The 23,288-nt window shown below is 45.1% G+C and overlaps 1 protein-coding gene across 1 annotated transcript in view; it reads right to left on the reverse strand.

The window, feature by feature from the left end:
- The window catches only part of LOC144819266 (aldo-keto reductase family 1 member A1-A-like), a 187,265-nt gene extending 185,963 nt beyond the window's left edge, over positions 1-1,302 (reverse strand). The window contains exon 1 of the mRNA XM_078677233.1: positions 1,200-1,302. The gene's annotated coding sequence lies outside the window, so the exon portion shown is untranslated. The remainder of the gene's footprint in view (positions 1-1,199) is intronic.
- Positions 1,303-23,288: the final 21,986 nt, after the last annotated feature.

Below are 23,288 nucleotides of genomic sequence, written 5' to 3' on the forward strand. Positions count from 1 at the left end.
GCCGGTAATGAAAGGACTTGTTGCTCTCTAGATGGAGAGCCCCTTATTCAGGCGATAGGCAATGTTTGAACCTCTTGCTGGTGAAGCGCCAGGTGACTGCGTAAAATAGCTCACTGCCAAGAAGGCCTCCGTGAGTTAAACACTCTTCACTGACATTTGTGCATCTGCAGGTCTCAAGTTCAACTCCTGGCAAGGCCAATGCAGCCTTCCATCTTTCCAAGGCTGGGAAATTGAACACCATTAGATTGGGTAGTAACAGCAGTTAACAATTCATATACAGTAGGCAAAGCTGAGGTTGTAGTGCCTTGGCTTCAATGTTGTTATGCCGCACCCTCTCCCTCTGCACAGTGACGAGTTCCCCATTCCATGCGGGGAGGAGACGTAGTTTGAATTGCCACTTGGCCAGGTTTACACCGGCATGACCGGTATTTTGATGTTCTGGCTGGTTGAAAAATTACCTGAAAGTCAGTATTTTTTGCCTTGTTAGTATATACTTTTAACAGTAAATGTAATCAGAAAATACTGTGGGGCTTATTTACAAAGAATTAATGCAGCCAGGTGCTGCAAGCCATTTGGCTGTGCCGTGCTAATTCCGAAGCACAGGGATGCGTCATATTTACAAGGATGTAACGGATCCCTTTGCTCTCCCCTGCGCTGGTGCACAATTAGCTGCCATGTGCCGATGCAGGCACCCTTGCACCATGGTGCAAGGATGCCTGCATCACAGGGATGATTGTTTATGTGCAGGAAGGGATTCCTTCCTGCACATAAACAATCATAAGAGGTGATTTCCTTCCATGTTCTATGTGTGCTTCAGAATGCAACACGCATAGAAAGAGGAAAAAAACTAGGAGAAATTAATACATTTTAACTAATTGCTACTCCGTACACCACCCCTGGGAGGCATAGCATTCAGATGCATTTCCCACAGCAACACCCATGAAACGCCCCTTTCACGCAAAGTGCTGCGTGTATAGGGGCCGTATTTACAAGTACAGGAAAAGCCACGCAGGGTGGCTATTCATGTACTTGTTAATATGGGGCAGGAAAATGTTCTGACGGTGTGTCACAAAAAGTGACGCACCGGCAGCGCAAGGGGCTTGTAAATAAGAGCATGTGTTCTATAGCTGCCCTAACGAACCCTTATTAATTACATTAAACAAATCCGTATTTGTAAAGCGCAAACTAATCACCCTTACGTGTCTCATGGCGCTGGGGTCCGTAGTGGAAATTAAGTGAGATTTTGCCCAGAGTCACATGATGCTGAGCTGAGCTGCAGCCGGAGCGGGAGTCGAACCATGAGCCATGTGCTCTGAAGTCAGCTGCCCTGGCCGCTGCACCACACGTCTCCACCTGTCAACAAAGATAGAAAGGACAACTTAATAATGAATACAGATGATTTATTTAAAGTTCTACTTGACGATCATGCCTGGTCTTTACAGAATGTTAAAATGTAAATAGGTGGCTGGTATTTTTCTCTAGGAAAAGTTCAGAAGAAGTACAAGTCAGGGGCAGTCAGAGCAGAGAGAAAGGAGGCAGTCCCCATTAAGGCCTACTGTAAAGGATAGGAATTATTGTTTTAATTAAAACATTTGCTGCATTGATAAATAGCTACAGTCGAGTAACGAGAATGCCGGGCATTATATATATCTTTAACGTTTTGCGACTGCTGCACAACAAGGCTTAACTCTGGAGACGAGGGTATCCGGACCGCGGGTGCAGCTATCTACACGCACAGGCCACCGTCTGGGAAGATGTCGTTGATAGATGATGGTAAGTAAGATGTAAGGTAACCCCACCAAGAGCAAGCTCCCTGCTGCTCAGCCTGCACACACCAACTGACGCTCCACACATAACCAGGCACCCAAGCATCCCATGACGTCATCACACATTCCAACACTCATGCTGCCTGAGAAGTAGGGAAGAAGTGCATAAGAGAAATGAGAGGCAACAATCAAGTCACAACATATCCCCTTTCTTTACACCAACAAATGACAGAAAAAAAGTATGAACGAAGATAAAGCTGATAACCAAGATGAAAACAAAGCAAAGAACATTACATGTAGAAATCCGAAGATGTAAATTCAACAAATAGAAAATACAGCAAAGTTTAAAGATAGCAAAAATGACTAAAATATTAACATCATCAAATAATAGACATAACATTCAAATATGTCGAGAGCCTTGGGCGGAAGAACATGGCGGCAGACGGCTGAGCTGCCGTGGTGCTCCGTGAAAACGGACTCCTGTTAGCGCTTCATTCATGGACCCGACCCGCTGGAAATTCGAGTCATGAGCAGCAGAGCATTGGAGAACGCTGAGCGGCATTAGAAACTACATTTTCGACTTGATTTCAGCCGAATTGAGGCACTTTCTGAATTCCATTCTACCCCCGGAGGCGGAGAGTCTTTCTACCATTTTCACCTATGCCTATGTCGGGGAGCTGCGGCCGGATCTCAGCGGCGGTGGTGTTCTTTGCTGTTTCTGGTGTTTCGGTTGTGGATCCTGGAAGCAGAGCGGAGGCGGAGCGGAGTGGGGGCGGATCACAACAGAGTGGAGTAGGAGACGAGCAGCCGAGGTGCAAGGTTTTTCCTTTGGTATTGAGGCAGTGGTCCTTAGCCGCCCTGGAGCTGAGGAGGGGAAGACGAGCACGAAATCTGGTGCGCGTTTCAAGCGGTGTATTAACGAGGCACTGTGGGGAGTCAGTCCCCTGTGAGACAGTGGCGGACGGGGAAGTGGAAAGGGGCCCCGAAAACGGTAAGGAGAGCATCGGTGCAGCGGGTAGTCTAGAGTTAAAATCAACTCTTTGCCAGGCTAAAAGTAGATCAAAGGAGCATAGCACAAGGCATAGCACGCGAAAAAAGGGGAAATCTTTGGCCAAGGCATCAGCTAAGGTTCTGGCTGCCCCCTTAACGGAAAAGGGCCCCTCTTCCTTCCTGTCAGCGGAGGTTAAATCAAAGAACACCCGCTCAACCAGTGTTAAAGCAAGGGCAAAAGCAAGCAGTATCAACGTCGTTGCCGAAGGAGGCTCTAAAATAACGCCATCCTTACGCTCCTACTTTAAAGTTCTACCACAAGTGCTACACCTCCCTAAATATCAGGATATGGCGGCACTTAAAGACAGGGTATGCGTAGACAACATAGACGATCAGGCTCCAGCCACAGCTCCAGTCATGGCTACTACACCCGTTCTTAGTCTGGCCCCAACCTCAGAGATGGACCAGGTAAACCCCTTAGCCCTCAATGGCGTTGAAGTAGCATCTACTCCATGTACTGTAGTTATTCCGGTGGGCACCATAGTCCCCCCTGGGCCGGAGGCGGTCCCCCCAATAACATATAACCCTTTATTGGGACAAGACAAAGAAAGGCAATCTGTGAGCAGTCCCTGTAGTTTGAGGGGGTGGGGGGTGCGTTTCTGGAAGAAGACACACAGGAAGAGTTGGAGTTTGAGCCTCCCACAAGCGGGGTGTTGGCCTCTGGGACTTTGGTTGATTATAACGAAGGGTGTAATGAGGGGTCTACATCTACAGGAAAGGAGCAAGAACCGATGGTGCAAGAAGGTGTAGGAGAGGAGCATTCGCCCCTATGTGTAGTACAGTCACACGATGATCCACCTGTCTCAGCTAGCACGAGGCTGGGGGACCCCCCAGCCAACATTTCCGCTGCTGCATTAATGCCAATGTTTTCCACTCTCTCCCAGGATATAAAGAGGGGATTTGAGGAGTCATCAGCAAATCAGGCCGAGATAAGGAGCTATTACGAGTCTTTAGATACTAAACTTGATGGCCTAACATCAAGAACTGGGGTACTGGAGGAAAATATGGCGGCATTGTCACTTCACGTAGACAAGGTGAAAGATGACATTGTTAAGTTGAAAAGAGAGGATCAGACCCTGTTGGATAGGATGGAGGTGTTAGAGAACAACGCTAGACGCGGCAACATTCGCATCCTTAATGTGCCCGAAGGGTCAGAGGGCACAGAGATCAAACTGTTTATCACTCAACTTTTGAAAGACTCATTAAGCCTCGATTGCTCACTGGAGGAGCTGGCCACAGACATTCAAAGGGTACATAGAGACCCCTTTAGACGCAATCCACAAAGGCCCAAACCCCGTAAAATTTTGGTCAATTTTCATACATACGCTCTTAAAGAGCAAATTCTTAACTTAGCCCTGAAACAGAAATCCTTATCAGGGAAAGGATTCTCTTTTTCTATAAGATCTGACTTGGCCAGGGTCACACTTGAAAGGCAGTGGGAGCTTGGAAGGCGCCTAGATGCCTTTAGGAAGGTGGGGGCTACGGCTCAATTGACATTCCCCGCTGCACTAAAAGTGATGTACAACAATAAAATGTTCAACATAAGGACAGTGCAGGCAGCGGATGAGCTTCTGTTGGAGCTGGGAAATAAGGCCTCTTCGGTATAGGGGTAATTAGTGCCTTTGGAATTTTGCAGTCACAGAGAGTTATGACCTCTTCCTCTTTAAAAACATGATATCAGGAAACGAAGAAGAGGCTAGATAAGAGAACAAAAAACAAAATACACGTACTCAAAATTAAACACACGCCAAAAAAAAAAACTATACCAAAGATTAATCATAAAAATGTAGCAATTAGCACTTAGCACTTAGCTACACATTTAGTTGCACATTATATGATCATAGTTGGGCATTTTGTAGGTCACAAGGGGTTTGGTTATGGGTCGGGTCCAGGTGGGCCAATAGGAGTCCGTAGTGGGGTGCCATCTACTGGATTTCATCTGGTTAGATACATCAAGGGTTCTCCATGGGTGGGGGGGGAGGTCAAGTAGGGAGAGGGTGGGGCGAGGTTAAAAACAAAAAAAATCCTCATCTGTCACTTCAGCAGTTTTTTTAATTATAATGCTTACTTAGTGCTCTATGACGGGCAGTTGAGTTCACCTTTGATAGAACAGTGTGACGGTACTCCTTGTTATCAACTTTTATTCTTTATTCTGCGGCTGGTCCTTTTTTTTTCTTTTGCCTAGAATGTGACAATGGCTAATTTAAGAATACTCTCATGGAATATTAATGGCCTGCGCACTAAACCCAGGGCTGGAAAATTGTTCCAGTATCTTTGAGACATAGAAGCGCAGGTCATTTTGATCCAGGAAACTCATCTACCTCAGTCCGAAATAGAGGCAATGGTAAAGAAGAATAGGTGGATTGACTTCGCAGTCTCCTCCTCCCAATCCACTAATACTAGGGGTGTCTCTTTGATTGTTAAAAAACAACTAAAAGCAAGATTGATAACTGCTATGGTAGACCCAGGTGGCAGATGGGTTATAGCCTTAGTAAATATATCAGGGGTCAATTCACATTTGTAGGTTATTACGGCCCGAATCAAGACAACCCCTCGGTATTAGAAACACTTTACTTTCACCTTTTGTCTTTTCCCGATCCAGTTATATTTGCGGGAGATTTCAATATAGTACTCGACCCAGCCCTAGACAAGTCACATAACAATTGTTCCCGTGCCCCTTCAAAATCTAGGTCCTTTCTACTTAATGCTATGAAGCAGTTCGGGTACGTGGACATTTGGAGACACAGGTCAGGGACTCAGCAGGGAGTTTCATTTAGGAACTACAAGTACCATCATCAATCTCGAATAGATTTTGTTCTGATCAGGCATAGTTTGATGGAAGGAGTAAGGAATATCCAATATCTTCCCATTCATTTATCCGACCATGCGGCAGTAATATTGGAGCTCTCAATGGCTCTTAAAGCTTCACCTAGGACCTGGACATTCGATCGTTCCTTGCTCTCCCATTCTGATGATGTTCTGGCTCTCAAAACTGAAGTCCAGCACTTTCTTAGAGAAAATGTTGGGTCATCCGATAATGGTATGGTCTGGGACTCCCTAAAAGCATTTTTACGAGGCCTTATTACATCTAAATTATCTTATAGAAGGAAGAAGTACAGAGAGGCCGTGGCCTCTATAGAGGCTGATATAGTTAGAACTCAGAGCGTAATTGACACCAACTTGGCTTCCCCGGGTTCCTCGGCAGACCCTTTGGTACACCTCAATAATAAGTTACTCTCTTTAAAGGCCCAATTAAGCTCAGTTTTAAACCAGCGGGTTCAAGAAAGATGGGATGCCAGTAAGATCGCTCATTTTGAATACGGTGAAGGCGCAGGGAAGTTATTGGCGTGGAAAGCCAAAACGGATCAAGTGCGTAACAACATAGACTTGATTAAGATCCATGATGTTCCAAAGTCCTCTGATTTGGACATAAGACAGGCTTTTAGAGAGTTCTTCCAGGACATATATCAGGAGGATAAAACGGTCGACCTGGTTTAATCAGGGATTGGCTGAATCGAATCACCCTCCCGGCACTATCAAGAGAACAGAGTGAAGGTCTGGATAGTAAAATCTCAGAGGGGGAAGTCAGAAAGGCCATCCAAACTGCTAAAAAGGGAAAGGCAGCTGGGCCTGATTGTTTACCAGCCGAAATCTATAGAGCACTAGAGCAAGAATTATTTTCCTTTTTGACTGTCCTATTTAATCAAATATTATTGGATGGTATCAGCCCGCCGCCATCCTGGGATAGTGCATCTATAACCTTGATTTTAAAACCCGGAAAACCACCTATGTCATGCGGTTCATATAGACCCATATCGATCTTAAATGTGGACTATAAAATCTTTACCACAGTACTTGCTAAGAGATTAGCATTGGTGGCCCCTGAAATTCTTCATCCCGACCAGAAGGGTTTCGTGAAGGGACGCCAGCTATATGAATCAACTTATGATTTAGTGGGGGCGATCGATGTGGCCTTATTGGAGTCCCTTCCCCTGGCGGTCCTTACATTGGACGCAACCAAGGCCTTTGACAGGGTGAACTGGGTTTACCTGTCGGAGGCCTTGGCCAAGTTCAATGTGGGTGAGAGAATGAGGTGGGCAATTGATCTTATATATCAGAATCCCAGCGCACGTATCCTGGTAAACGGTGCCTTAGCTGAGCCATTGAACAGCTCGAGGGGCACAAGACAGGGCTGCCCTCTCTCCCCGCTTCTGTTCGATCTTTACATCAAACCATTTGCCCAGAGTTTAAGAGATAATAATAACATCTTACCATTCACATATAAGGGGTGGGAGAGAAAGGTGGCCTTATACGCCGACGATATCTTGATGTATACATCGGAGGTACAAACTGCACTCCCAGCAGTCCTTAAAGCAGCCTCAGAGTTTGGTGAAATCTCCGGGTATGAGATTAATGCTTCAAAGACGGAGATGATGATATGGAATGTAGATCAGATTCCAACAAATATTTTAATATCCCCCGGTAATAAGATTAGGTATTTAGGGGTTAACATCATCAAGGATATTAACCAGATCGCCAAGATTAATTTTGACCCTGTGGCTAAGGAGTGCCGTAAATTATTACAGTCATGGGCACATCTTCCTTTATCTTTTCTAGGTTGGTCCAATTTAATTAAGATGTCCGTTCTACCTAAGGTTTCTTTTCTTTTTAACACAATTCCGTTATACTTCGATTCTACATTAATTAATAAACTGCAGTCTGACATTAATTCTTTCATTTGGAATAAGCGTCTTGCGAGGATATCTTGGAAGAAGCTTAGGAGGCGTAGAGACAAGGGGGGAATTGCAGCCCCAGATTTTCAGACCTATGCATGGGCTTTTCAACTGTCCCATGCCAGAATGCTCTTAAAAAACCCATCTGAGTATGGGGTGGGGCCTCTGTACTCCACCCTTCTTACAAGAGAAGGTCTCAGCCAATCAGGGTTCTTGTTCAAATTTGGAGACCCAAAGTTTAAAAAAAAAATTAAGCTGAAGACTCTGCAGGGAATGGCTAAAATGTGGGCCCAGTTAACCAAAGCCATTAAAATAGGGTATTACGGCAGTCGGACCCCGCTTTGGGATCTCCCAGAAAGCCCAGATTGGTTGAATGACTATCTTGCGGCCCAGATCAAGGATGCTGGGTTGGCTATATGGGGTGATCTATATTTGGAGGGTGAATTATTTTCATGGGAATACCTGAGAAACATCATTGGCTCTAATTTTGCTAGATTCAAGTACATACAAATGTCTAGTTGGTCCCATGCATATACCTCCAGGCCAACCCGTGGAAACAAACTCCCCCCAGGTGGGCATAGCCAGTTAATATCCCTTTTGGTTGATAAATCTTCTGCCAAAAAAGAAGTCTCAACATGGTACAAACTGATCATAGAGGAAAGAGATGGTGTTTTGTCACTTCCTGATGAGCTTTGGTCTTCCTCTATGGTGGACAGTAACTTGCAAGAGCTTTGGACTTCATCTTGTAGAATGTTGTGGGATGTTGTGAAACCATCTTGGCTCCAAAGAAATCAAATTTTTTCCATGCATAGAGCCTACTATTCCCCTCTAAGGCTTTCAAAGTTCTCTCCGGGGAGCCTGGTGGGATGCCCTAAGTGTGGCTTGGCAGCCGCCTCTGACTGCCATATGTTTTTTGAGTGTCCCATTCTGACCACATTTTGGGAAGCTGTCATCATCCCTGAACCTGAACATCGTCATTGATCTTCCACTTGTCATCTTTGGTATTTTGGATGGTGTTCAGAGTCCGGAGAAGAAGCTAGTTTTTTATTCTATCTTGTTGGCCAGAAGGGAGATATGTAGGAGAGGGAAAGACTCTTTGCCCCCCACAATTGAAGATTGGTTTGTTTCTACATTGGCAGTCTCCAAGCTAGATCTGGGTAGGGCTGGCAATTTGAATAAAAGAGCGTTCTGGCAATTATTGGTCTGGGCACATTGAGTATTCGGTTTTTTTTTTCCCCCGGGTCCTATGATTACGCCACTAAAACTCAATCCGGGGTGTGACACGATTGTGGCAAGATTCTCCACCTTTCACTAGTTTTTGTTTGATGTTTACAATTGGTTGAAGTTGGAAGAGCTGAGGGCAGAGCATCGTTGGCCAAGTTAAGCCCTGCCAGACATTAACAATCTGAGACAGCACTCCGCTTGTACACCATTGGATATCATCATAAAAACAAAACCAAGGTGACAAATGAGGACAAAAAAACAAACATTCAAATATGTCCTAAAAGTAATATAACATTAAATGAGTTGATAGAACAATCCCAAAGTCATAAAACATAAAATTATGAAACATCACTAAATAATGAAAAGAATTACCTTGAACACACTCACACTCACATCCATCCCCTTTTCTCACAAAGAAAAGGAAGCAAGCATACTGCACACAATCCTGTACGTATGCCATGAAATACTGTTGCAGGCAACCCACATACGCACTCCAAGAATATAATGTTAAACACACTACGCAGTAAACTATAAGAAGGGCAAACCTATAATGTATTCACTATACTGTAAATCAAACTCAGACAAACATGCATACTATGCACTTGATGTGACCTCTCGTCTCAGGCGAAGCATATACTACATCATAGACAATAAAGTAATCAACCCTATAGCGCATTAACATTCACTGTATACTTGACAAGGCAAATGTCAAGGCAAAGCAACCGTACGAAAAACAATCAACCATATAACGCATAAACTGCACTGTACATCGGACAAGGCAAAATTTCTAGGCAAAACAACCGTACGTAAAGCAATCAACCATACATTTGCAAAAACTACACTGTACACCTGACAAGGCAAAATGTCTTTTCAAAACTATCGTACATAAAGCAAACAACCGTATAACGCAAAAACTGTGCTGTACACCTGACATGAAAACGTGTCTCAGGTAAAACATACACTGAGTAGTAAAGTCTAGGGCAACTAACCCTATAACGCAAAAAAACCTGCACTGTAACCTAACAGGACAAAAAGTCTCAGGCGAAACTACCACAAAGTATACTACCCTACACGCAGCACAAAGATACATAGCCCTATAACTCAGTACCAAGCACAGATTACAATGCAGTAACAGGGAGCAAGACCCTTAACCCAACGAAAATTCAGCACCCAAACGCAGTACAAAAGAAGTAGACTAGAAATCAACGCTGACCTCACTAAACTTCATAGTATAAAATATCCTCACTAAATTCCATAGCATAAATATGAGTGAATAGAAAGATCATGTGCCCTGAAGACATGAGAAAAAAAAATGAACAGCAACATGGCACAGTAAAGAAAAAAAATACCAATACCATTAACATCACTAAAGACAACATAATAGTAATAAACAATAAACAGTAAAAAAAAAAATAATAATTCCATGTTGACTCTGAAGGAGCTCTGGTGAGCTGTATCCCACCCGAAACTTTTCACAGAATAGTACATTTCTGTAGACATAGATATCAATAGTAAAGTCAAAGTCAGTGGGTAATACCCGGCCAAACCCTTAGTCGAGCAGTCACTGAAACCAGCGTAAATAGAAATTTTCAAAACGATCAAGACACCCCGCCCCCATCTTGGGACTCCGAGGAACGGGAACCCGGGTGCCAGGGACGACCCGAATCCCTATCCTTGTCGAAGGAAACATCACCCTCCGATACACCCTCCCCATCCATGGAAATACCACCATCGGGGTCCAAATTTGGGGCGACCATTCCGCCGGTTTCTCCAGGTTCACCCTCCTCTCGGCAGGTTGCCTGCTTAAGCATTCGTGCACTTTTAATGATGGATTCGCATAACTTGTCAAACCCTCCCAAGTGCCCCGCGTGACGCTTCCTGGCCTTCTTATTCTCCCCATAAGAGCCACTGGGACCCACCGTCGCCAAACTAGGGTCACATAACACCCCCGGGAGGCTCTTGGCTAACTGATCCACCCTATCCTGCAGGGGGGCCAGCGCCCTAGAGAGGGCCTGCGAGAGGGCCTGATCAGCTGCAGGAGGGAGACTCTGGGGAGGCCAGGTAACTTCCGCCTCTTGAGTTGAGGACAGAAAATGAGCCTCCGAAGAAGACATATCAATGAGGGTGGGAGCACCAATCGCCTTCTCAATCAATAAGGCAGCCCTCTCTCCTGTGCTCAGACAGCGCGAAAGGCAAGCTGTCAAAATCAGCAAAAACCTATTGCAGTAATATTAAGCTGACACCGCGCTTCACGTTGAAAATCACTGCCACTGCTCAGGGCCTGCGCGCCCAAACGCGTCTCAGAGTCGGCAGAAGCGCTCAGAGAGGCTGCCACACGTGGGAAAGAGGCGCCCCACAGAGCCCCGTCAGTGCGCTGAACGGGCACGTCGAGGTCCGCGATGTCGGGAGAAACGGCGCTCAGGCAAAGCCTACCGCGCCAAGCTACAAATAAACGCGAGTGCGGGAACAAACACCAGAATACACCAGGAAATTTTCCTAAGCACAATAAAGAACCGCTATGCAAACAATAGAGAACACGTCAGATAAGCGAAAGAAAATGGCACTTAACTGACGAGCAGTGAAGAAAGAGGAAGAGGAAAGGAGGTCATCTCATTATATATGCTGGACTGTCTTGGGACTGTTATTATCATAGAGACTACCCCCTGTGTTCATGGGATGTGTAGTTTTGTTTTGTCTTTGCAGTATTTTTTTAGGATGTTCTTTGAATCTGCTATGTGAATAAAGTGAAGGAAGATCTGCATAATCCTCGCCTCCTAGTCCTTAATAGAATTGAAACTTTCCTTCTCGTAAGCTAGGAAATTTTTCATTTTCAAAATGATCCCCATGTTACTCAGGACTTGCAGGAAGATGCCTATGCTCTCGGCTGGCAAAATGGGGGCCAAATCCAAAAACAAAATGGCGTTATGTAATCTGACGGAGCGCAGGGTGGCTCTCGGCGAAATCTTGCTGCAAAACGTAGTGTAGCAGTAGCAGTAGAAGACACGTAGAAGACGTCACAGAAGATACAATGAAGACTCGAAGGATGCAGGTAAAATTGTGCGCTGTAAACTGCACATTTTCAAAAGGCAATGTTGCAGTTGAACCGACAACCAGCAGCCCAAATCGTGCAACACTGCACACATAGACGTAAAAAGGCATAAATCCAGCTGGCATATTGTGTCACCCTGACATCTTGCAGCATAGTGCTCCAGCAGCTCTACTTACTTCACCGCAGGTCAAATAAAAAAAGTGTCTTGGCTGGTAGGGTGTACACAGAGTCACACAATAAAATCCCTGGGAAAACACAGTTAAATCTGGTACGCCCAGGTTGTATCACAGCTCGCAAAGGTTGAGGTAACTCCACATGATGTCAGACTTTGAAACTTGCTAGACACTGTAAAAAAATAAAAATCACGCTTTGAGAGTAACTGCAGGTCGCTGTACAAATAAGGAAGCACATAACCTCCCAATGTCCATGTTAGTAAATTTAAGGAAAGTCAAATGCTCTAAACAGGCTGTCCAGGTAGTAAGGACACTGGTGGAGTTGGTAAGAGCGTTCTTTTCCTTCAAGTAACAAGCTTCTTTAGGACAAATTTCTTTAGAAGTTTCCAGTAGAGCATATCATTATCAGTTTTCTTGGTAGCAGGACACAGGTTTCCACAGCAGTTTCAAATGTAGATCAAATTCCAATGCATGCAGGTTCTTGTTTCAAATCGTCGCCAAAATGTTGTGGGTAAAAGAAGTCCAAATGTAGCCAAGAGGTAAATCACACCAAGGTTGTTTATTGTTCCAGTTGCAGAAGATGTAGTTGATAGATAAGAAGGTAAGTAAGATGTAAGGTAGCCCCACCCGGAGCAGCCTCCCTGCTGCTGAGCCTGCACACACCAACTGACACTCAGCACATCACCAGGCACCCAGGCATCCCATGACATCACTACACATTCCAACACTCATCCTGGCTGAGCAGTAGGGAAGAAGTGCATAAGAGAAAGGAGAGGTGACAATCAAGTCACAACATAAACTTCAAAGCAGCCCACGCAAAAACATGCTCAAACCAGCCCCACTCCCTTCATCTCCTCGAGCAATCTCTCTCTTTCCATCTATTCTCACTATTTTTATTAACTCTCCTTCTCTCCTCTCTTTCTCCCTCTCTGTTCGCTGTCTCTTTCACTCTCCCTCTCTCTCCCTCTCTCGCTCTCTCTCTCGAAGCCTCCCTATCCCTGCAGAAATTAACCTGAGACTCGGGAGAGTGAAAAGGCATCAGATGCGGCCGTGGGCTGTCAAAACCCGGCTACCAAGGGCTCCAGCCCACCAGGGAATTGCATAGTGGAATAAAAGGCCCGTCCGGCCCTGTACACATCGTCTACACACATATCCGCAACAGAAATCTGCATCATGCACGCATCAACGCCAGGAGATGATAGGCCCTTTACAAATAGTGAACTAGTACCTCCAAGTTGTTAGTTATCGGCACCTACAACCCCGGCCGTTCCTGAATCATTGTCTCTGACAGTTTCTCACCCATTCAGTGGACACAGACGATCTTTCCCTAGGTCTTGCCATTTAATAAAGGAGGGAAATGTATACCCACGCTGTAGGCATGGAACATGAGAAGTGCCTCACCTGTCTTTGGGTGCACCGCGTTGGATTTGACAATCACACTATTATTTATGGGTTTGAAGAACATCCTGATGCTGTACTTCCTCTCAAATAAGATTGACTATGTTATGTTAATTTAATTTATAATGCGTGCAAATTGCACTGGGAGGGGTATCTCGGTGCAACACAGCTCATAAACAGATGATCAGACTAATTACAAAACTACAATGCTATTTGTTCCACTCAGCACTGCTGACACCAGGTGAGAGTTTGACTCTTTTGTCATGAGTCTCAAGGAACCTGTCTAACATTATAACTTTACAGGTACAATTATGAGAAAGTTCTCATGTCATAAATCATTCCTGGGTGTGAGTCTGCAACCTTTTGACAAAAGCGACTGCTGAACTCCAGAAACTAGATGGCATCCTGCACCCAAGGCCGGCTCTAGGGTGGTGCAACCGGTGCCACCGCACCAGGTGCTGGATTTCTGGGTGCACCATGTTTGTAAGTTTATTATATTTGTAATGCACCTGCTGCTGCGTTCCTTTCCTCCAGCAATTACCAGGCAACACAAAAATGTCAAGATAACTTCCATGATTAATATTCTTTCTGAAGAGAGATCAGAGTTTTGTATAGTTGCCTGCTACAAAGAACATGTACCATGCAGATTACAGAGCGCATATAATGTAATTAGGTCAGTAGGCTACTGCTTTTGAAAGAGACATCCTTTTGTAATATAGAACAGTGAGCAATTAACTTTCATCATAGAACTGCATTCACTCTGCAAAGTATACATTAGAGCATAGATTAATGTTGCAAAAAGGGTCAATTTGGGTAGAAATCGATTCTTATTATTAAAGAGAACTCCCAACTATGCTCTTTCTTTTTCAATTCTGAGTTTATGCTTCTCCACACCAAGCACTCCTAAACTATACTGCCTACCAGTATGGATGACACGTGACCCCTACACCTTGTAGTCCTTTGGCTTATGTAACATTTTCTATACACGGATTTAAACAGATAGGATTGATTGTCTCTGTGTAATGTGTGTGTGAGGCAAAGTGCTCTGACATCCTTTACTGGTATGAGTGGTGATATATAACTAATTCAATACATCTGAGAGAGAGAGTGGTTATGAAGACAGTGTCACTGTTAAAGGGTTCTAGTGATATAATCTGTGGTGGAGGTCGTCATTTGGGGGCGCCAACTAACATTGTCGCACTGGGCACCCACAGTGCTAAAGCCGGCCCTGCCTGCACTGTTGAATACGAGGCGGAAGTCATCAGTCAATACAGGTTCAAAAGAAAATTTGTACTTGGCTTTAATGTCAACTGAACTTCTCTAGTGGACAGAGGTGCCACCATGAACATTATGAATAATACTGACTTTGCTAATGTGCTGCACAATCCTGTTCTTCAATCAACTAATGTGTACATGTATGTGTATGGTTCTAAACCCTTACATGCTTGGGTGTATTTCGTCCTTAACTCGCCCATGGACCACACTCCATCAGCGTTGCTATCTACATATGTGGACACTGGGTGCCTTCTGCATTTCAAGTCAGCGATCAAGCTAAGACCCCTGAAAGTATAAGGCTTTGGTTAGGGATGAGAATAATGTAGAGAAGATTTGCCCAGATCTGTTCTCAGGTATAGACAAGCTGAAGGACTGATAGATCCAGCTGCTTATAAGTGAGACCATTAACCCTGTAGCCCAACACTTTTTTCGTATTGCATTCAGCATCCAGAAACAGGTTGCTGAAGAGAGCCACACCCTCCTCACGCAGGACATTATGGACCCGTAGAAGGGCCGACACCACGGATTTCACCCATTGGCCCTGTACTCAAGGAACAAGTGGATGGCAAGATCCGTATCTGCGTGGACATGCATCAACCAAACCTAGCCATTCAACGGAAGAGATTCTTAGCATTGAGACTCCAAGACACAATCCCCCAACTGAATGGGGCTTGCATATTCTCCAGTTTAGACATAAAAAAGATACTGCCAGTTGGAACTCAAAGAAGGATCTCCCTACAGAACAACATTTGCGACCCACTGTAGTGTGTTTTGTTGTAAGTATATTAGATTTGATGCTGCATAAGCCGCTTATGTGTTCCAGGAAGAAATCAGGCTTGTTATCCAAGAAATACCCAACTACCTAAATTACAGCGGCAACATCCTTTGGAAATCAAACAAAGAACACTACGAATCGCAAATCAAAGTCTGTCAAGCACTTCACAATGCTTATATCACTCTTAACTAAGCAAAATGTCCCTGTAGAATGTCCTCACTTAAATTCTATGTTCCTATGGTTTTACACGATGGCATGAGTCCTGACTCCGACAAAGCCTCTTTCCTTGACCCGGCTCCTTCGCCAGAAAACACCTCAGCCCATCATTAGTTTCCAGGACTAGCAAACTGCTGTTCATGGTATATACTGGCCTTTGCATCAGTCAGTGCACCATTGATGTATCTCACAAAAAGTGGTCTATCTTCAATGGTCCCAGAAATTCCAGACATCATTTCAAAACATTCGTACAAGGATCATTGATCCGTAGAATCTTGCATATTTTGCTATATGTCTATAAATAGAACTAGTGGTCGATGTCAGTCCCCTTGGCCAAGAAGCCATTCTTGAACTAAGAGATGCTGATCATGTAGCCCCACGATGAGTAGTTCCTCAGCCTCACAAATCCTCACAAATCCTTGAATGACTTATGAGCAAGCTGAAAAGAGCATTCCTCTAATTTGGGCCTGAAATATTTTCATCTCTTCCCATATGGCAAGTCGTTTGGTGCTGTAATAGATCATTGAGCATTACTCACTATATATGTGATCCCGCAAAACCAAAATGCCATAGATAGGAGGACTATTTGTCAGCCAGACTACCATCTTTGAGATACTTCATTGCCCTGGTTAATTGCGTCTCCAAATTCCCCCTTGCTGCATCCAGTACAAGACTATCAGTGGATGAGGAATACCTTTGATATGTCACAAAACCATCACAACCCTGTGCACTAATGCAGTAGGTGATCGTCCAAGCCTCTCTAGATGGCCCAACTCTGTGGGCAGTGTCTGACCTTCTTGGAAGATCTAGGCTGCACTCGCAAATCACACCGAAGACCTGAAAGATCTCAAGGCTTCTCAGCATATTGAAAATGAAGTCGCCCAACATCACAATGGATTAATACACAGAGGAAACACAGTTGGTTATCTCTCACACACTATAAAATCATGTGATTGATCTGGTACAAAAAGGGCATTGTGGCTGCCAAGACACAGCTGCAACATAACATATGTTTTCCATTTCTTGCCGAACTGGTGGGAGAGAAAATGTCAATTATGCCATAGTTTAAATAAAGCAAACACAAGGAGATGATGGACGGAGCGCCCCCAGTCACAGATCTCGGTTGAATCATCGTTCTTTAGCTCACTCTGCCACCCCAGTTCAGACACAGCCATATGCAAATCAGTCTTGACCCTGGCCGTCCTGGGAACAGTCCAGCCGAAACTGCAAAGCCAGGTCTTCCCTGAATCATAAAAAAGCATCCTGGCAGCATCAAATCTAATATACTTACAACAAAACACACTACAGTGGGTCGCAAATGTTGTTCTGTAGTGAGACTCTTCTTTGAGTTCCAACTGGCAGTATCCTTTTTGATGTCTAAACTGGAAAATATGTAACCCCCGTTCAGTTGTGGGATTGTGTCTATACAGTAGGAGCGTGGGGCCCGTAAAGACTTGGCACCCTGGGAAAAGACGCCAGCTGCATTCTCCTTGCAATGGCCCTTCCCCCAATCTCGGGGCACTAAACGGAAGTGCGTATTTCAGGACCGGTGTATGCGGGGTGTGCCCCTGAGAGTATGCCTTCTATACATATCGATGTTGCCTGTGTTATAACTACAAGACACATAATCCCCTCTGTCAGGCCCAGCAATGAGTTGCTGTTAACACATCAGCGCGAGAGGTCTTCCTTCCATGTACCGTTGTTGTGTTATTTCATGTTGCAGGTGTGTTCTGAGTCCATGGCGGATTCCTGGTTCCAGTTTCCACCCACCGTGCTATCTTAAGCTTTCAGGATCCGCTCTCACCTCCGGGGTAGGTAGGTGTGGTAATCCACTCAGTCAAAGTGCATGTTTGCACACTCGTCTCCAAGCTATGCCCGAGAGCACGTTATTGTTCACACCACACCTAGGTTGAAGAGCTGCTGTCACCTAACCCCCTCGTGGCTGTCACTTCCGGAGAGGACGGAATTGCATACTCCTGTCACAGCCAGGTCACCTGCCGCACTCCCCAAAAAACATGTCCCTACAAACATCAGATTTGGAAAGTGTTATGCAAGGATTGGGCTTTGTGCGCTGCGTAGAGGTCTACAGAGTCTTAAAGTATGACACTCATCCACCAATTGTCTTTGCTGTATCACGATTTTTAAATTGCATATGCATATCCGGCGGGCCTTTTCAAAGTAGATCCCATGGGGAAGAACGAATGCATTGAATTTGCGCAGGTATATTAGCTGTGTATCCATGTTCTGGGTCTATTGCCTTAGTCCTATATTTTTATATTAGTAACATTTTAGATTGCAGCTTATCTTCAGATGGGTGCTTTTATTGTGTTTATAACGGGATGAAGACTGTACTAAGTATAATTGTATATCCCTGCTCTGACTCTTACTCCCTGTGTGTTCATGGGGCAATCTCTGTACAAGAAGTTGATTTTGAGCCATCCAAATTTTTAATTAGTGTGTATAATCTGTTTTATTGTAAATTGTTCTTTTATGGCCCTAGTGGCTGAAATAAAGTTGTTGAATGGAATGGAAAGTGTTAGCATGAAGACCTAATTAGGACCTGGAGAGCCTAGAAACAAGAGTTAATATTTACTTTATTTCTAAGAATTGCATATGTAGGCACTATATGGCCTCTATAAACACGTGGGGGCCACTCCTGGCAATGGATGCCCACTGTTAAAACACCACACTTCAGGAAGCCAAAAGTCTAACGGGTTTAATAAAAAAATTGTAAACCCCACAGCGAATAATCAAGAGACAATTTCTATTTCAATCGACCGAGAGCTCTCGCCCAAAGTGGCCAGCATGAGTATGTAATTCTAAAAGCATGCAAAATTGCTCAGTGTATATACAGCTTTCCTTCTGGACAAGTCTTATGGTGAGGATACATTGGCCCCAGGCACAAGCACTTCCATTTTGCACGTTCACGTTTAAAGTTGACATCTTTTTAAATGCTGATGTTTGACACACATTTGCTTGCGCGGCGTCATGAGATAATATACTCAGAAATTGTTTTGCTTACAGTCAGGGCTTTAAGTGGGAAAAAAAACCTGTGGGTGCTCTAAAAGGGGCGTGGCAAAATGTGTATAGGGGTGTGGCCTATCCAAGTAGGGGCGTGGTCTAAATCAAGATAACTAGCATTGTGTGCTTAAGAAAATCATGAAGTCGCATCAGCAAAGGATAATAAAATAGGCAAAAAAGTATATTTATTAAGTATAAGCCATAAAATACCAAACATTTTAAAAAGAATTGCTATTTCCAAACTTAGAATTTAAAAACCATCTTCACTAAAGGATGTGTTATTAAATTCTGAGTTCAGGCTGAGGCGCAACTAGAGCCAAATTTCGGGAGGGGAGCTGAATCTTTAAGCAATAGTCAGAGTGCAGCTGCAGGGGCTCTTAAAAGGGGTGAGACAACAAGAATTCTTCATTAATATGCAAATGGTCTGTTAAAGACCTGTGAAGTGCTCGAGTGTGGCTGTGTGTGTGCCCGGGAAGAGTCTCATCCCGGGCTGCCACACACGACGGGGGGGCTGAAGCCCTTTGAGTCCAATCGGTGTTGCGCGCCTGAGTTCAGGGATACCAGATTCCATATGTCTATCTTGCCGATATGAGAAGATATGCAGGTAAACATGTCACACAGCATTCCCCATGTTATCCTATGGGCAAGATAGCCTTTCAATAGTGAAAAACGAAATTGGCAGTATTTCACTATCAAGACATGTTACCCACACTAGTAACACCAAAAAAAAAACGGGACGTCTGCTCACCCTACCTTTGACCTTTGAGGCCCGAAAATAGAGCCCCCTAGAGCCCCCTTTCTAGGCCCTCCAAAAAAAACTGTGGGGGGCTCAGCCCCCCACAGACCCCCCCCCCACTTAAAGCCCTGCTTACAGTTACACTCGCAGGCAAATTATCAGACCTCAGCGCATTCTGTACAAGACTTGGTACCATGTGCACAATGTTGTTGTTTGTTGTTGTCCATTCGGCGACAGCTCTGGACGAATAGAATAAACCATTACAGTGCGAACATGTCACAGACACTTGTTACTTTCAGCGACACCTATTTATGGAGCAGGAGGCAGGATCTTAACATGCAAGACGTCCTTGGAGCAGAGGTGCAATACATGAATACACTACTGACGTCATTCATATTCTTAAAATCGCACCTCTGATCGTCGATAGGGAAAGTGAGGCTACGCTTTATCACGAGATGCAGGAAAGGTACAAGCGTACTACCCTGGATAAAATTGCTTTACGCCTACTGGAGCCATGAAATGTAACATGCATACTGAGACTAAAGGGCACTTATAGTAATAAGAAAACAGCATTCATTTGATTATAAAATAACTCAGTGGAAATGGGAATGCAAGATTATGTTCCCAGAACCACCTAGCTCACAGGGGGCCACCCCCAGCACTAGAGAGCTATGCAGATAATGGAGGGTCCGGCATGGGGTGAAAGCCACCCCGTGCCTTTTTGACTCATTCTCAGCTTACGTTGGAGACACTCAACCACCCTCAAGCCATCTCCTGTGACCGAAGGGCCCCTACGGGATTAAGGCGTCCAGCAGGCTAAGGTGGACAGATGTTCCATTAACTAAAAAGAAGAGAATTAATGCTCCCACTATGACTTCTCATATCCCACTCATATTAAAAGGGAAAATATAATTTTTTTTAAATGTAGGTCTTGCAGCTTAAGGAAGCAGGAGGCTGGAGTTTCTGGAGTGTGTAGTGAAACTGTGAAATAAGTAAAAAATCATGCCTTGGTTCTTGGCTGAATAGACTGAGTCCGGGAGTGGGCCAGAGGCCATGTGCCCAGGCGGAAGAGCCAACACTAGTAACCAATATTTCATTTTTTTCAGCATTGAGTTAGAGTAAGTTGCTGGGCATCCAATCATGAGCTGGTGAAAACATTCCCACTGACGTCCCCAGTAATGTTCATCCACTGATGATCAAACTAGTAGCTGGGAGTCGTCAGCGTATGAAAGAGTTTCAAGTGCTTAAGTACTAATTTAGAGCCACAGCAGCCAAACATAAAGATCGAAACATATAGGCAAAAGTGCTTAGGCCTGAGTGACCCAGCAGGGGATGGGATGCTCAGCAGATCCAAAAGGCGGGACCATGACTGATTGGGTATGTCTAGTCAGGATCGACCTAAACTCGTTCAGCGCAGTTGTGGAAAGCCCAGCTACATCCAAATAGCCAATCAAGATATCATGCTTGACCGCATTGAATGATGCAGACAAGTGTAAGAGGACAAGGCGAGCCTGCCCTTGTGGCTTTCAGGTCATCCACGGTGGCAAGTAAAACTGTCTCAATACTGTGTGTGGCGCGGAACCCAGAGTGGCACCGGTTCAAGATACCTGTAATGTCCAAGAGATTCACCAGCCATTTAGAAATTTCGGTGCAGTGGAGGGATCAGATAGATCCCAACCAACACCAGAAAGACCGTCACTCAGGCCCTTGTAACTAGTCACTTCGAGTACTGCAACACCCTCTACGCCGGCATCTCCTCCCAGCTCCTCAAACGACTCCGGACCATACAGAACGCCGCAGCCAGACTCACGCTGGACCTCTCCGAGCAAACCCACATCGCCTCCCACCTGAGAGACCTCCACTGGCTCCCCACCCAGAAGAGATACCAGTTCAAGATCCTCACGCGCACATACAGAGCCCTCCATGACCCAGGACCTGCCTATATCAACAATCGATTGAACCTCCACCAATCCTCTAGACACCGGTGGCGGCTCCTTCTCCGACATCACTGCCAAGACCTGGAAGGACCTTCCCCTTCAGCTCCAGACAGCTCCCTCGCTGGACGGAGACACAGCATCCAGACACCCCTAGGGTGACAGTGTTGCACTTTACAAATGCTGATTGATTGATTGAATAATGAGCTTGCAATCTTCAAGTCTTCAGGGTCTAACTGTGACTCTTTGAGAAGAGGCCTCTTTAACAACCCTGCGGAGGGATACACATGGTAAAAGGGCTGGTAATGAGCTGGAGGAGTGGCTGACCGTGCTGCTCGTAAGGTGCCACCGAGCAGAGGCCACCTGGTCTCAGGCATCCTCTTGCCTGACTCCTTCAAGACCACCTGGGATGCCCTACCAGCCTCTGGAGGGCATAAACAGCCCCCCCCCCCCCTCCCAGTGCCATCCCTCCGCAGGCATTGGAATACCCCGCCAGCCACTGGAGGGACCCCGTACCCACAGGAGAGCCCTCCCCAGCCTAGCTGTCACATCCTGCTGGAGAGACCCGGGGGGCAGCTGTCTCAGGGAGGAGCCGCCCCTCTTCCGGGGCTATTTTCAGAGCACATTTTCAATCCGCTGAAACATTTGCATTCGGAAACCGGATCCAGGCATTGAAAGCAGAGTGGATGCGCCGGGCCCTGCTCCGGGGTGACGCAGGTTCAGGAAAGGGCCGAGGGGGGTTCAGACTGGGGCCCCCGAGGGCAGGAGGTCGGGCTCAGGGTAAACAAATAAAGCGGGCTGCATACCCGCCCAGCAGGACTGCATAGCGACAGACAGCAGGGGGCTATGCCTGGCCTCCCCAGGGCAGACGGTAACGAGAGCGGAGGGCAGGGCGGCGGTGGCATGGGACGGGTGCCAGGGATAGCTGCCAGGACAGGAATAGAACCAGGATTGGCACGATGAGCCAGAGAGACCCCCTCCCCCACACACACAAGGCGGGCTACAGCTCTAACAAACCGGATTTTAAACTTGTTACAGTAAACAAGATATGCTTATATATCACATACATCGAAAACAGATAGCCCTCAACACTGCAGAGAATCAAGAATGCAGAATGGACTGAAAGTCAATACAATATTTCAATTAAAACACATCTGCTATGGTTATATTATCTGCCAACCCAATAGAATTAATGTTATCGACCTTGGAAGAATCAAAGGCCGAGGCAACCCTGTTGTGTGTCATACTGGTGACTTGTAGGTTGCATACATGTTTTTGCAACACACTGTGCTGGCTAGTTTGCCAGCAGACTCGTTGAAGGACAACGACGGCAAGTACCTGCAAGCTGTTATTTTAATATTGAAAAGATTTTCCTAGAAACAAGAAACTATTGCTACAGCTACACTGAAGGTTTTTTAATTTGGAAGCACAAATCTGAGGAACTAATTTCTAGACACACTTAATGATATAAACTACGAAATGTCTTTTTTTTAATTCTAGTTTTGCACTGTGTGAAAAAAACACATCAAAAGTCATGTATATACAAAATTCAGTAAACCTATTGATGAAGCAAAGCTTCGCATCGCGACTTGCTTTAGTCATGAACCTCGCTCATGTGTAATCAATTAATAATTTGTACGTCTTACTAATCTTTATTTCATGTATGAACGAAATAGATGAAGCTTGCACATGTGTATTTCTAATACAATTAATTTGAGTCTATAAAATGGCCGCCGCTTTGAAATAGCTTCTGCGCATGCGTCAGTCACACTCACGTGTCCTGACGTGTTTGCAGGTTTGGAGGGAAAAGATGCGCATGCGTAATACATAGCTTTGGTAATAACGTGGTACTGCTCGTGCAGTCGCTCTTGTGCCAGTGTATATGTTGCTAACCCGTAAACTGCATAGTATATTTTTATAATGATAAGTTCAAAGTAC

Source organism: Lissotriton helveticus, chromosome 2_1, assembly GCF_964261635.1.
Source record: "Lissotriton helveticus chromosome 2_1, aLisHel1.1, whole genome shotgun sequence".
NCBI lineage: Eukaryota > Metazoa > Chordata > Amphibia > Caudata > Salamandridae > Lissotriton > Lissotriton helveticus.